This window comes from Cherax quadricarinatus, chromosome 76 (genome assembly GCF_038502225.1).
Source record: "Cherax quadricarinatus isolate ZL_2023a chromosome 76, ASM3850222v1, whole genome shotgun sequence".
NCBI classification, from domain to species: Eukaryota; Metazoa; Arthropoda; class Malacostraca; order Decapoda; family Parastacidae; genus Cherax; species Cherax quadricarinatus.
The window spans coordinates 10,409,609-10,415,800 of record NC_091367.1 but is presented as its reverse complement, the minus strand read 5'-3'; the positions used below and the strand labels follow the sequence as shown (position 1 = coordinate 10,415,800).

The following is a 6,192-nucleotide window of genomic DNA, read 5'->3' as shown; positions in this document are numbered from 1 at the left end:
CAAACACATTTCGGTGAGTGCGCCTTCGCACACACACTTCACTCAGAGAGGACCTAGCGGTGAGCATAACAGATGACGTGGTGATGGTGATGTAAAACCCTCCACTAAATAGCAAGAGACCAAGACAAGAGTATGATGACAGCAACAGAGCAGTCGTGGACACTAGCTGAGGTGGCCAGAAGGGCCCACATGGGCAGGGCAAAGCTACTGGTCATGGGCGACTTTAGCCCCAAGGAGATTGACTGGGAAAACCTCAGGCTACATAGCCTACCAGAAATGTGGAGAGCTAAGATGCTGGAGGTGATAATACAGAACTTCAAGCACCAACATGTTAAGAGAGAGAGAGGATGAACCAGTAACGCTGGACCTTGTACTCACCCTAAGTGGTTCCGACATACAGGATATTACGTGTGAAAGGCCTCATGGTGCTAGTGACTACGTGGTCCTGAGTTTTGAATACCTTATAGAATTAACAGTGGAGAGAGAACCAGCACAGGAAGAAGGTAAGAGACGACTACACATGCATGAGGTAATTCCTACATGTGATACAGTGGGAAAGAGAACTAGAAGAAAACACAGTGAATGAGATGATGGAGCATGTGGCCAGAAAGTGCAGGAACGAGGAGGAGGAGGAGGAGGGTTAGGGAAGACATGATAACGACGTACAAAATACTGCGAGGAATTGACAAGGTGGACAGAGACAAGATGTTCCAGAGATGGGACACAGCAATAAGGGGTCACAATCGGAAGTTGAAGACTCAGATAAGTCAAAGAGATGTTAGGAAGTATTTTTTTAGTCATAGAGTTGTCAGGAAGTGGAATAGTCTGGCAAGTGACGTAGTGCAGGCAGGAACCATACATAGTTTTAAGACGAGGTATGATAAAGTTCATGGAGCAGGGAGAGGACATAGCAGGAGAAGAGGCGAGGCCAGGAACTGTAAATCGACCCCTGCAACCACAACTAGGCGAGTACACACCACTCATTCATATAGTGTATTCACCTATTTGGGGTTGCAGGGGTCGAGACATAGCTCCTGGCCCCACCTCTTCACTGATCGCTGCTAGGTCCTCTCCCTGCTCCATGAGCTTTACCATACCTCGTCTTAAAACTATGTACGGTTCCTGCGTGCACTACGTCACTTGCCAGACTATTCCACTTCCTGACAATTGTACGACTAAAAAAATACTTCCTAACATCTCTTTGACTCATCTGAGTCTTCAGTTTCCAATTGTGACCCCTTGTTGCTGTGTCCCATCTCTGGAACATACTGTCTCTGTCCACCTTGTCAATTCCTCGCAGTATTTTGTATGTCGTTATCATGTCTTCCCTAACCCTCCTGTCCTCCAGTGTCGTCAGTCACCTGCTTGCAGGGGTCGATTTACAGCTCCTGGCCCCACCTCTTCTATGGCCGCTACTAGGTCCACTCTTTCCCGACTCCAAGAGCCTTATCGTACCTACTCTTAAAGGTGTGTATGAATCCCACCTCTACTACTGTGTGTGTGTGTACTCATCTATTTGTACTCAGAAGAGACTTGAAGACGATGTAATCAGTTCATCACCCTTGAAGTTTTGAGGTGGTAAGTCCCTCAGTCTGGAGGGACTGACCAGGGTTCGATTCATAGCCCCTGGTCCCGCCTCTTCGCTGTATATATATATATATATATATATATATTATGTGTGTGTGTGTGTGTGTGTGTGTGTGTGTGTGTGTGTGTGTGTGAGTGTAAGTGTAAGTGTACGTGTGAATGTGTGTGTGTGTAGGTGCGTTAATGTCAGGACTTAGTAGGTGTGGAAATTCAGTCGTAGTTTACTAGTGTGATGGAGGCTCACCATTAGTAAGAGCAAGCATGACACCTCATTTGTAGCAACCCCACTTGCTCCTCTGCTCTACCCCTTGCCCTTAACACCCCTTTACCTTACCCCTTTACCCTAGCTGTTTGGCCTGGCCCTACCCTGCTCTCACACTAGGTGGAGCGCTGTAGTGAAGGCATCCCATAAAACACACTATGAATGGCTTCTTTTAAAATGTCTCTCTCGTAAATTAGACGAAAACTGTCAAGCGGCCTGGTTTGAAGCGGCACCCCTTTACCCCTTCCTACTTCATACCCCTTTACCCCTTCCTACCCCCTACCCCTTCAACCCCCTACCCCTTCCAACCCCTGACGACTTTACCCCTTCCTTCCCACCTACCCCTTTCCTTTCTCCGTTCCTCTCTTCAGTCCTTCCCTTCCTTTCTCTCTCTCTCTCTCTCTCTCTCGCTCTCTCTCTCTCACGCTCTCGCTCTCTCTCACTCTCTCTCTCTCTCTCTCTCTCTCTCTCTCTCCCCTCCACCGTCCCTCACTCCTTCCTTGCCTTTTCTTCCGTCCATCTCCTTCTCTCCATTTTTCTCTCTTCCTTAAGCTCCATGAGTACCAGGAGAGCGAGAGAGAGGCCAAGAACAGTGCCTCGACCCCTGCAACAAGAAATAGGTGCATACAGTGGCTGCCTGCTGTAAGGGTGAGAATCTCCTATACGAAAGGTGTTATTGAGGGTCTTACTGACGCGTCAGAGTGCTACATCACAGCAGTGTTCCACCTCAACAGTGCTACAACACAACTGTGTTCCACCTCAACAGTGCTACAACACAGCTGTGTTCCACCACAACAGTGCTACAACACAACTGTGTTCCACCTCAACAGTGCTACAACACAGCTGTGTTCCACCACAACAGTGCTACAACACAACTGTGTTCCACCTCAACAGTGCTACAACACAACTGTGTTCCACCTCAACAGTGCTACAACACAGCTGTGTTCCACCACAACAGTGCTACAACACAGCTGTGTTCCACCTCAACAGTGCTACAACACAACTGTGTTCCACCTCAACAGTGCTACAACACAGCTGTGTTCCACCTCAACAGTGCTACAACACAGCTGTGTTCCACCTCAACAGTGCTACAACACAGCTGTGTTCCACCTCAACAGTGATACAACACAGCTGTGTTCCACCTCAACAGTGCTACAGCACAGCTGTGTTCCACCTCAACAGTGATACAACACAGCAGTGTTCCACCTCAACAGTGCTACAACACAGCTGTGTTCCACCTCAACAGTGATACAACACAGCTGTGTTCCACCTCAACAGTGCTACAACACAGCTGTGTTCCACCTCAACAGTGCTACAACACAGCTGTGTTCCACCTCAACAGTGCTACAACACAGCTGTGTTCCACCTCAAAGTGCTACAACACAGCTGTGTTCCACCTCAACAGTGCTACAACACAGCTGTATTCCACCTCAACAGTGCTACAACACAGCTGTGTTCCACCTCAACAGTGCTACAACACAGCTGTGTTCCACCTCAACAGTGATACAACACAGCTGTGTTCCACCTCAACAGTGCTACAACACAGCTGTGTTCCACCACAACAGTGTTACATCACAGCTGTGCTACAACACAGCTGCAGCCACAGTTAAGGACTGGATAAGAAGAACTTTTAAAACAAGAGATATCAGGCTCCGTCTGGCGCACCTCCAACATTACTGATAAAAAGACCCGCGGTGCAGAGGAAAACATTAATTGGGACAACGTTCCGCCCTTGTTACAGCCTTATCAAGCTACAATTTGATAAAGCGTTAGCAACGCTAAAGGGTATTCTCAATAAAATCTTGCTTTAAAGCTTGTGTCTTCAAGAGATGTCAAGTGAAGGCCTCGTAAGGTTCCCACATCTGGACGTTTGATATCTGGGCATTTGAAATTGTTGATGTTGCCTTTAGCCAATAGGGGAACTGATCGTCATTCTCAAGTAACCAATCAAGAGAGCCCTAATTCCTCCCCTATTATGAATGAGAAGTTGAGATGTGAAGCAGTGCAGCTCTAGACTTGGGAGTGTGTGCTTCCTAATAGATGGAAAGCAGGAAAAACGACTGCACTCATGAGAGTAAATAATGTCTTGGAAAGGGGTCAGTCTATAACATATTAGAAGCATATTTAAATCCCTCCATTATTTCCATCATAGAACGATATCTAAGAGTGCACTTTTGTAGTATACTAATGACCCTATTTAACACAGAAGATATTGTTTGCAGAATGTATCAAGAACTTTCACTGTCACCATCGGTTAAATACCTCTACAAAGAGGAGATGCAAGCAAACACCATACATAATTTCATGAGTAGGTATGAAAAGGCCCTGGAAGTCAGGAATCGGTAAAACTGGCCGATAATAAAGAGACGGGGCCAGGAGCCTAGAATCAACCCCCCAAAAAAATGAAATCATAAAGGGACACACACACACACACACACACACACACACACACACACACACACACACACACACACACACACACACACACACACACACACACACACACACACAAACTTTCCAACTTAGTAATCAGGAAAATTACACAGTGTTTGTTGATGTTCTCAGGGTGTTTGTTGAAGGTCACCTCAACTAATTTACGGATAATACCAAAGTTTCTCTCTTCAGTATTTTGCCACTTGATTTGTAAGGTGTAAAGTGTAGCCAGAGACACTTCACCAAAGTAAAGTGTAGCCAGAGACACTTCACCAAAGTAAAGTGTAGCCAGAGACACTTCACCAAAGTAAAGTGTAGCCAGAGACACTTCACCAAAGTAAAGTGTAGCCAGAGACACTTCACCAAAGTAAAGTGTAGCCAGAGACACTTCAAAGTTACCTTATTACTCTAGTGTATCACTTCTATCTCTGCTATAATTATTTTCTTTCGTCATTTTTTTTACATTGTTGTTGTGACATATTGAAAGTTTCCTTCTGTCTTCTTCCTTGTCTTCGTTTTCGTCTTCTGCTAAATAATAGTAATAATAATAATACTGTTTTTAATCATTATACCACGAAACCAATAATGTCAATAATAGGAGTTTCATTGTTTGAGAAAGAGTAAGTCTCTCTCTCTCTCTCTCTCTCTCTCTCTCTCTCTCTCTCTCTCTCTCTCTCTCTCTCTCTCTCTCTCTCTCTCTCTCTCTCTCACTCTCGCTCTTTCTCTATGCCAACATTCACCATCAGATATAGAGTATTTCACCACAGGGTATCTGTCTGGCGTGTTGATGTATGTTGCAGAGTATTGCATATGTCTTGCAAGCAATGATTGCTTGATAACTCTTGGCACTTGAAGGCACCGAGGCCTCATTATGGCACCCCTGATTTCTCATCTTGAGAAAGCTTCCTTTCATTGCTCTAGTGTGTGTGTGTGTACTCACCTATTTGTGGTTGCAGGGGTCAAGTCTTAGCTTCTGGCCCCGCCTCTTCACTGGTTGCTACTGGGTCCTCTCTCTCCCTGCTCCATGAGCTTTATCAAACCTCGTCTTAAAACTATGTATGGTTCCTGCCTCCACTACATCACTTTCTAGGCTATTCCACTGCCTGACAACTCTATGACTGAAGAAACACTTCCTAACATCCCTTCGACTCATCTGACTCTTCAACTTCCAATTGTGACCTCTTGTTTCTGTGTCCCCTCTCTGGAACATTCTGTTTTTGTCCGCCTTGTCTATTCCCCGAAGTATTTTATATGTCGTTATCATGTCTCCCCTGACCCTCCTGTCCTCCAGTGTCGTCAGGCCGATTTCCCTTAACCTTTCTTCATAGGACATTCTCCTTAGCTCTGGAATTAACCTTGTCGCAAACCTTTGCACTTTCTCTAATTTCTTGACGTGCTTAATCAAGTGCTGGTTCCAAACAGGTGCTGCATACTCTAGTATGGGCCTGACGTATACGGTGTACAGTGTCTTCAACGATTCCTTACTAAGGTATCGGAACGCTGTTCTCAGGTTTGCCAGGCGCCCATATGCTGCAGCAGTTATCTGTGTGTGTGTGTGTGTGTGTGTTTGGTGGTGATAGGAGGGCTGATGGAGTGTAATGACAGTGATATGTGATGGTGATGGAATGTGTAGTTATGTGAGGTGGTGACAGTGTGTGATGCGATTTTTCGCTCTCATAAAGTGCCAGCATATAAACAAGGCATTACATTATCCTCTTACTACTAGGCACTAAATATGGCACTGAGAGCCACCACAACAGTATCATTATCACAACTTCAACGAAAATGATAAGCTGGGATAACTAGAACCATCAAAACAAGAGATGCCAAGCCGATAATGATGCAAATTACTTGTTCTCTAGACTGGGATATTGCTGTACACTAACAGTCCCTTTAAGGCAGGCGAAACT

The 6,192-nt window shown here is 45.5% G+C and overlaps 1 pseudogene; it reads left to right on the top strand.

Moving 5' to 3' along the window:
• Positions 1-328: 328 nt before the first annotated feature.
• The window catches only part of LOC138854957 (uncharacterized), a 58,562-nt pseudogene continuing 52,698 nt past the window's right edge, over positions 329-6,192 (top strand).